We start from the raw sequence: 9,577 nt of genomic DNA on the forward strand, positions 1-9,577 counted from the left end.
CTCAGAAGTAGCGAAGAGTGCAAAAAGAAGCGATCTAGTGGCCGTTGCTTCTTTCATTGCGGGAAGCAGGCTAGCATGTGCGAACCTGCCCTGCAAGAGTTTCAGGGCAGCTTTTGCTGCTTCGTACAAAAGAGACCATAATTTTGAAATGGAATCTCTTAGCACAATGAGTACAAAAGTCTAACCAGGTTCAGCACACACGTGAGAAAATAGTTTGTACTGAAATGGCTAAAATATTACATTTAAACTATTTATATTAAAAAAAGAAAAACTGTACACTTATCTTATGATTTAAAGTACAATTGTGTTAATGTTTCCAAACTGTTTACTAACAGATCTTTGGGAAAAGTCATTTTGAGGCAGTATGTAACATACTTCTGTATCAGTTTCTCACAAATTGGCTAGTTTCAAGTTAGACGCAAATCAACTTTCACGATTCACCATGTGCGAGTCAGTTAGGTACCAAAACTGCATTGCTGCTCTGGCACTGACTTTTGACTCTTGATACCTTGAGAACATAGCAACATTGATGATAAAAAATACATTTAAGAAGTCCATTAAAATTGCACGCTGTATCTAAATCATAAAAATGTAATTTTGACATTCATGCACTTTTAGTGTCTTATTTAAAAAGATACATAAAAAGTTAACATTTGAATAGCATTGCAATCATTTTAAAATTCAGTAAGCAGCATTTGGAAAACAAAATTTGTGTAGGTGTGTGGTGGGGTTGTATAAAGTTATTACTGCTCTAATTAGAAGTTTCAAAGTGTATGAAACCCTCAATTTCAAACACTTTTCTTTAATTTGCCTACCATAAAGCCAAAGACATTCAGCTTCCTCTCTTTAGTACAGGTAATCGTGCAGATTTCAAGTTATGTTTGAACAAAACCATTCATTCATGGACTAACTATACATTTATAAATTGACAAGCTTTCGGAAGAGTTCCTTTATCAAGTCTAAAGCAATACTGATAAAGGAAGGAACTCTTCCGAAAGCTTGTCAATTTATAAATGTATAGTTAGTCCAATAAAAAAAAAAAAAGTATCATTGCTCAATGCAATACTCGTTATTTTGATATCATCTAAATCTCTGGACTAACACGGCTACTCCAATCAACACATATACAATATATATATATATATATATATATATATATATATATATATATATATATATATATATATATATATATATACACACACACACACATATATACATACACACAATCAACGTTCCACGTCCATCACTATGCAATCTGTTAAGTAACATTCCAAAATTGATGTTTCCCTATTTATCTTGATGCAGTTTTAAAGGGCAACAAGTACAGTATATCTCTTCTAGATAAAAACGTTGGTTGTCACGCTGTGGTAGAACATAGAAATTTTAATTTCATAACAGCTGCCAAGCACAGTGATACGAAACAGTTACTGAAAGCCAAAGTCTAAGTCATAAACCAGTACACTTCATTAACACGTGGTCAACATAATACAGAGGGAAAATACATGAATGGCACATACCAGGAAAGATAACCCTTTGGCTTACTCCTCAGTCCTCACTAAACATAATAAAAAACAATCAACCTATTTGCAATAATAATCCAAAACACAAACATTCAAACTGATCCGTCCTGAAATAGGGATTCACAAGTCAACATTACACATGACTAACTCCTACACAAGTGAACAAGATGCACGTATATTAAATGAACAATATACACACAAGATCGATTATAAACATGGGTGTATATATATATATATATATATATATATATATATATATATATATATATATATGTGTGTGTATAGAGACTATGATTGGCCAGCAATAGCTTAAAATCCCAGCTGCCAATTAAACATTTAAAACTGTTTATGACATGACAGCAACAGAAACACTCGAGCTCACTGGTGGCCTGGAGCATACGTATGACACGGTCCCCGCCCACTCAGACTGGGAACAGAGAAGTATATTTTTTTACTACTTTTATATTCACGTAAAAAACTGTAAATACAGGGACTAGACGATGGCCTGACACTACCGGACAGATATGGGAACCAGTGAGGCAGGTACATGGTCCAGTGAGGCCGTTTCGGTGCTGAGCAACCTCTCCCTGTCCCTCCCTCCACAGCACGTGATGCTTATGGACTGCTACACACACTAATATTTCTGGAAATTTCCACTCCGCACACATTTCTGCCCCAGCTTATCTAACCGTGTCCGTGGGGCAGTTATATACCGAACAACCCTCACGTGGACTGAGGCCTATACACTTCTACTAATGGGAAGGGAATATATCTGACTCCAGCATGGGCCCAAAACAAAATACTTCAGGAGCGCCAAAATAACACACACAAAAAGGACACACCAGCATCATAACTATCCAGGCGTACCACTTGGCAATATACAAAATAGCTGCGCACACGTGGGTAAGATCACGCATAAAACCATTAGTTACACAATATCGTTACCATGTGCCGCTCACTCAATACACGTTTACACATGGGGCCATTAAAACACACCACATGCACACATCCCACTCCTCCACTCGCGTCCAAATCCACTTGCTTACAGCAGAACCCACAACCCCGAACGTGACAGGTTTCACTTACCGAGAGCGGGAGCTGCCTCTTCTTCAGCGCAGCACAGAAGAGGGATGATGAAGAAAACGACTTTATTTTTACTTTTCCTTATGAATCCAGAAAACCACTTTGTATAAAAAAAAAACCTTCTTACCAACAACGCTAAATTAATGAATGATCTGTGTATGTTTACGAAATAAAAGTTCCCTAATGTACCATCCACTTTCTTCACATAAATATATAATTTATTGTTTTTATTGTCATATAAATATTTATAATGCAATCCCGCCCTTGACAGTATTTTTTTGCGTGTCGAATGAATGGGAAATAATTATTAAATGAATGTGGGTCTGTAGTCCAAAGGCCTACGGCAGGCTTGTTTCCATATACCCACTACAACTGTGATAGTGAGGCCCAGATAGGTAAATGCTATTATAATAATTAATGCACGAGTGAATTGTCGCTGCTCCTGGCGGCTTTAATAGTTCTCTGTATGGCCGTAATACATTGTATATGCGGAATATCCTTCAGTTGGGTATAAAATAGGTATATTTTGAAGTTTATCCGAGTGGTTGAGGCGCGGTAGTAAAGACTGGGAGACTGAAAGAGGCGCTTCTGCTCTAGTGCAACACACTCGCAACCGGCTGAAACCGGTTCAGACTGGGACATTCCATCTCCGTTTAGTTCTCAAGCCCATGGCGCCGCCGAGCGTTTGGAAACCCATGTAGCCACTCCCACTACAATTCCTGATTGGCCAGAGACAGCTAAAGTGTGTAAATGATTGGAAAGGCACAGGTCTGTCAACATTCAAGTTCTCACCCCCTCTTTTTTTTAGGTCCTTGCCGCGAAGCGCCTCTGGAAGAAGGAGGGTTGGGGTAGTGATGACGCTATTGTGATTATCTAAAGTCACGATTGGTGGTTTGTTGGTGCCAATCAAAGGGAAAGGTTTGGTTGCCGTAGAAACAGTGCTTATTCCCCGCCACTACACCCGCTGCGCTTTATGCAGCTGCTGGTTTGGATGTTTGGCGCCCTCACACTGTAGTTTCCTTATTATGATTTAATAAGTAGCGTTTTTTTGTCACGTCTGTGCGGAGAATTTTACAGTAAATGCAACAATGTAGAAGTGCATACTGCAAAGGGATATACAATTGTTATATTAACAGCGTCAAACAGATACGTTTAACATGCAGTTTATTAAATATTTTGTTTCTATAACACTGTGTTTTAAAATCTCTGAGACCAAGACTATTCATCCAACCAAGGATATATATATCACAAAGTAGTGTATATTTCATTTACATTAAGGAAATCATATGGACAAATAATTTGTTCAACAGGTATCTGCTTTGTGCTTATTCAACAGTATTTCTGGTGGTCAAAGAAGGAACACCTTTTCACAAATACAACTCAGTAGCATTATGTACTGCTTCTGTATAGTAAGATAACATTGCATGTACTAGGCATTATAATTTGTAGTGAATTATTGCATCTAGTCTATGCTCTGTATTGAGATGTGTGTGCTACAAAAAACACTTGTGAAACAAATATATACACGCAAAAAGAATGTTTGTCATCATTGTGTTGTGTGAAAGTGGGATGTTCTACTAAAAGGTAGCAACCCTTTAAAACAAAGTTTTTAAAACATGATTCTTCAAAACCACAAGAATTTGGTGAGATACTTTTTGTTACATGATACATCAGTACCGAAAACTAGTGTTAGGAGTACAATATACAGTACAATACAGCAGTTTATTTATTTATTTGCTGTCCTGAACACAGGCAAATCTGCTACCCCCATTCCCCAATATTTTTACTTTATATTTTCATCCAGCATCACTTGACATCCAAGGATTATTAATTTGTAATAAAATTAACAAATAAAAGATTTGAAGAGCATAAGAAATGGAAAACATCATGGCACAGGACTCCCCATCAAAGGGCCAGATTTCAAGTGGCACGCTATTTTTATCCCCGCGTGAGCGCTAACTGCGCTCAAAGTAAAACACCACACCTGGATTAGCCCATACATTACACACTGAAAGTACAAATTTAGTGAGCGAAAGACTCGGGCGTGCTAATTTAAGGATTTCGGATACTGTGACCGCGCATGCTCCCTGTAGACTTCTATAGGGTGTGCAAAAAAGCCTTTTTCTTCACTTAGACATTTTTTTTTATTTTTAAATATATATGTATATTTTTTAAAATATATATCTATACCTATATATTTATATAAATATATGCAGATATAGTTATATATATATATATTGAAATATATAAACATTTTTAAATAGGTATGTGCAGGGAAGAAATTTTCGGGTAGATTACGAATCTTGCGTTATGAATAAAAAAGTAGCGTTAAGCCTCATAACGCTGCTTTTTTACTACCGCTGGTATTACGAGTCTTGCAGGTTTAGGGGCACCGCACACTTTTTTGGCCTTACCGCAAATCAACTTACGCAAATTGCGTATAGTCTTTTTTCTATGGGACTTCCATAGCGCCGGTATTACGAGCTTGTCCTGGGAGGCCAAAAAGTGAGCGGTACACCCTATCCCGTCAAGATTCATACCGCATTCTAAAGTCAGTAGTTATGAGTTTTACACTACAAACCTGTAGCATAAAACTCATAACTAAAGTGTTACAAAGTACACTAACACCCATAAACTACCTATTAACCCCTAACCGAGGCCCTCCCGCATCTCAAATACTAAAATAAAATTATTAACCCCTAATCTGTTGCTCCGGACATCGCCGCCACTATAATAAACATATTAACCCCTAATCGGCTGCCCCCAACATCGCTGACACCTACATTATATTTATTAACCCCTAATCTCCCTCCCCAATGTCGCCACAACCTACCTACATTTATTAACCCCTAATCTGCCGCACCCAACGCCGCCGCCACTATTCTAAATTTATTAACCCCCTAAGCCTAAGTCTAACCCTAACACCCCCTAACTTAAATATAATTTAAATAAATCTAAATAAAATTACTATCATTACCTAAATAATTCCTATTTAAAACTAAATACTTACCTGTAAAATAAACCCTAAGCTAGCTACAATATAACTAATAGTTACATTGTATCTAGCTTAGGATTTATTTTTATTTTACAGGCAAGTTTGTATTTATTTTAACTAGGTAGAATAGTTACTAAATAGTTATTAACTATTTACTAACTACCTAGTTAAAATAAATACAAATTGACCTGTAAAATAAAACCTAACCTAAGTTACACTAACACTACACTACAATTAAATAAATTACCCAAACAAAAGGATGGTAAAGTCAAAATTAAACTATCATGAATCAGAGCATGCAATTTAAAACAATTTCCAATTTCTTCTGTTATCAAATTTGTTTAATTCTCTTGGTATCTATTACTGAAGGGTAAATCTAGGTAGGCTCATAAGTGCTCAGGAGTGTGCACGTGTCTTTATTTCTTTATGGCAGCAGTGTTTTACAACATTATTTGTAGCTTTGTTATACAATATTGCAAAACACTGCTGCCATAGGGCAATATTACAAGAAACGCGTTATGACTTTTCCACACGCAATGTGTTCTTTTCACAATCAATTTCCATTGCGCAGGTATTACAAGTCTCGAAAAAAAGGCGATTGCGTCCGAACATTCACCTTGTATGCAAAAATCCTTTCCACGCTTGACGAGCTGTAGTTAACAGCTTTGCGCAACCAAAAGGTTTCACAAAACACTTAAAAAATACATTACTATGTACAGTTACACTCATATTAACACTGTATGATAAAAATGATTTTAAAAAAAAATATTGCACACAAAAGTTATAAGGGCTCAAAGATACGGGATCTCCGGTGTTAGGGGGAAAAAAAGCTGAAATGTGGATTTTACATTGACTTACATACACATACATAGAGAAACATGGATTTATATATACGTATGTTTAATTATGGAGATAATGAAAATATTTTACATTACAATGTTATGCACATTAAACAATATCTCAGATAGATTTTCAAAGAGATATTCACACATAAATCTCGAGATATCAAGACATAAATATTCATATACATATCTTGCTATAAATAGAAATATCAGTCCATAAATCATCACATATATAGAGAAATATTTATTTAGAATTAGAACATATTCCGTTGCGAAAACATTTTCGCAATATGAAATATTCGCATTTTCATGTACACTTTTCGAGGAGAATACTTCATGGGCTTTGCGCAACATATTAGGGGTATTGTGGTTTTTTTGTATTTGTCTTCTCCTTTGACTTCTATGGCAAATACGTGAACGCGCTAGAGATTTCGCAGTTTTCATTACACCGCATAACACGTGCAAAGTAAGTTATTTCTCAACTTATAATAGCTGCGCAACCCGAAATACAAAAAAGTCTGAACGCACGCAGATTTTTCGCAAACTGATTTGCCGCATGACTTGTAATCTTGCCCATAGAGTACTAAAGACACATGCACATTCCTGGGGTCTTATGAGCCTACATAGTTTTACTCTTCAATAAAAGATACCAAGAGAACAAAGCAAACTTGATAACAGAAGTAAATAGGAAAGTTGTTTAAAATTGCATGCTCTATCTTAATTATGACTTATAATTTTGACTGCCTAGCACTCTAAGCCACCTGTTAGTGCAGCCGGGACATGTCAAGAAGAGGATCAGGTTAGCACGCTCTCCATAGCGTGTTAAGGAAAGTATTTGACCCTTTAAAAGTAATTTAAAAGAAATTAATAAATACTGACAAGTTTCATCAATATTTTTTAGTTTTCTTTAAAGTGACAGTCAAGTCCAAAAAAACTTTCATGATTCAAATAGGGCATGTAATTTTAAACAGCTTTCCAATTTACTTTTATCACCAATTTTGCTTTGTTCTTTTGGTATTCTTAGTTGAAAGCTAAACCTAGGAGGTTCATATGCTAATTTCTTAGACCTTGAAGGCTGCCTCTAATTTAAATACAGTTTGACAGTTTTTCACCACTAGAGGGCATTAGTTCATGTGTTTCATATAGATAACATTGAGCTTATGCACATGAATTTACAGAGGAGTGAGCACTGATTGGCTAAAATACAAGTCTGTCAAAATAACTGAAATAAGGGGGCAGTCTGCAGAGGCTTAGATAAAAGGGCCCCTATTTAACAAAGGTCTTGCGGACCTGATTCGACAGTGTGGATCAGGTCCACAAGACCTCGCTGAATGTATTTAGCATTGCACCAGCAGCTCTCGAGAGCTGCTGGTGCAACGCCGCCCCCTGCAGACTCGGGGTGTCAATCAACCCGATCATACTCGATCGGGTTGAATTGTGGCGATTCCTGTCCGCCTGCTCAGAGCAGGCGGACAGGGTTATGGAGCAGCAGTCTTTGTGACCGCTGCTTCAAAACTGCTGTTTCTGGCGAGTCTGAACTCAAGCCGTCAAGCTCCTTTCTGAGCTTGATAGATAGGCCCCAAGGTAATTACAGAGGTAAGGCTCAAAATACACAAATGTTAGGTTATCCTAGGTACACCAATAACAGTTAATACACAGATCCAATTTATGTTCATATAAATCATTTATTACTGAATATTCAAAATATAATAAAAATAAATAAAATAAGATATGGATTATTATTATTTATTATTATTATTATCGGTTATTTGTAGAGCGCCAACAGATTCCGCAGCGCTATTAACAAAAGCGGAGTAAAAAAAAAAAAAAAAAAAAAAAAAAAAAAAAAAAAAAAAACAGTTATAGGGATCAAATGGGTAGAGGGCCCTGCCAAGAGTTGCACTGTTGTAGTCAGCTCTTGAGAAGGTGATCAACAAACAGCTGGACTCTTAAGCTTACATGCTAGGGGGGATAACTGGATAGCAATGGAGGAGACGAACTGGTATAAAGTAAGGTTAGCGTAGGTTGTATGCATCCCTGAACAGTAGAGTCTTTAGGGAGCACTTGAAGCTTTTAAAACTAGAAGAGAGTCTTGTGGAGCGAGGCAGAGAGTTCCACAAGATGGGAGCCAGTCTGGAGAAGTCCTGTAAACGGGAGTGTGATGAGGTGACAAGAGAGGAGGAGAGTAGGAGGTCTTGAGCAGAGCGAAGGGGACGGGAAGGAGAGTATCTGGAGACAAGATCAGAGATATAGGGGGGAGCAGTGCAGTTGAGGGCTTTGTATGTCAGAGTGAGAATTTTGTGTTTGATCCTAGAGGCAAGAGGAAGCCAGTGAAGAGATTGGCAGAGAGGTGCAGCAGATGAAGAGCGACTTGTAAGGAAGATGAGTCTGGCAGAGGCATTCATTAGGGATTGTAAAGGAGCTAAGCGGTAGGTGGGGAGACCAGAGAGGACAGAGTTGCAGTAATCGAGACGGGAGAGGATGAGAGAGTGGATTAAAATCTTAGTTGTGTCTTGTGTAAGGAAGTGTCTAATTTTAGAGATGTTTTTAAGGTGGAAGCGGCAGGCTTTAGCCAAAGTCTGAATGTGAGGAGTGAAAGAAAGATCTGAGTCAAATGTGACCCCGAGACATCGGGCATGCGGGGTAGGGGTAATGATGGAGTTGTCGACAGTTATAGAGAGATTGGGGGTGTAGAGTTTTGAAGAAGGGGGGAAAATAAGGAGCTCAGTTTTGGAGAGATTTAGCTTGAGGTAGTGAGAGGACATCCAGTTGGAGATGTGAGAAAGACAGTTAGTGACACGGGTTAGCAAGGAAGGAGAAAGTTCTGGTGCAGAGAAGTAGATTTGGGTGTCGTCGGCATACAAATGATATTGTAAACCATGGGACTTTATTAGGGAACCTAGTGATGACGTGTAGATTGAGAAGAGAAGGGGACCGAGAACAGAGCCTTGCGGTACTCCGACAGAAAGTGGTGACGGGGCAGAGGAGGCCCCAGAGAAGGCAACACTAAAGGTACGGTTTGACAGGTAGGAAGAGAGCCACGAGAGGGCTGTGTCACATATGCCGAAGGATTGGAGGGTTTGAAGCAAGAGAGGGTGGTCAACAGTGTCAAAGGCTGCGGACAGATCAAGGAG

The 9,577-nt window shown here is 37.9% G+C and overlaps 1 protein-coding gene across 1 annotated transcript in view; it reads right to left on the reverse strand.

Annotated features, from left to right (window-relative positions):
• Window positions 1–3,320, reverse strand: part of XPO1 (exportin 1) — a 443,161-nt gene extending 439,841 nt beyond the window's left edge. Inside the window, exon 1 of the mRNA XM_053712052.1 lies at window positions 2,610–3,320. The gene's annotated coding sequence lies outside the window, so the exon portion shown is untranslated. The remainder of the gene's footprint in view (window positions 1–2,609) is intronic.
• Between the last annotated feature and the right edge of the window lie 6,257 nt (window positions 3,321–9,577).

The sequence above is a fragment of the Bombina bombina genome, chromosome 4 (assembly GCF_027579735.1).
Source record: "Bombina bombina isolate aBomBom1 chromosome 4, aBomBom1.pri, whole genome shotgun sequence".
Lineage (NCBI taxonomy): Eukaryota > Metazoa > Chordata > Amphibia > Anura > Bombinatoridae > Bombina > Bombina bombina.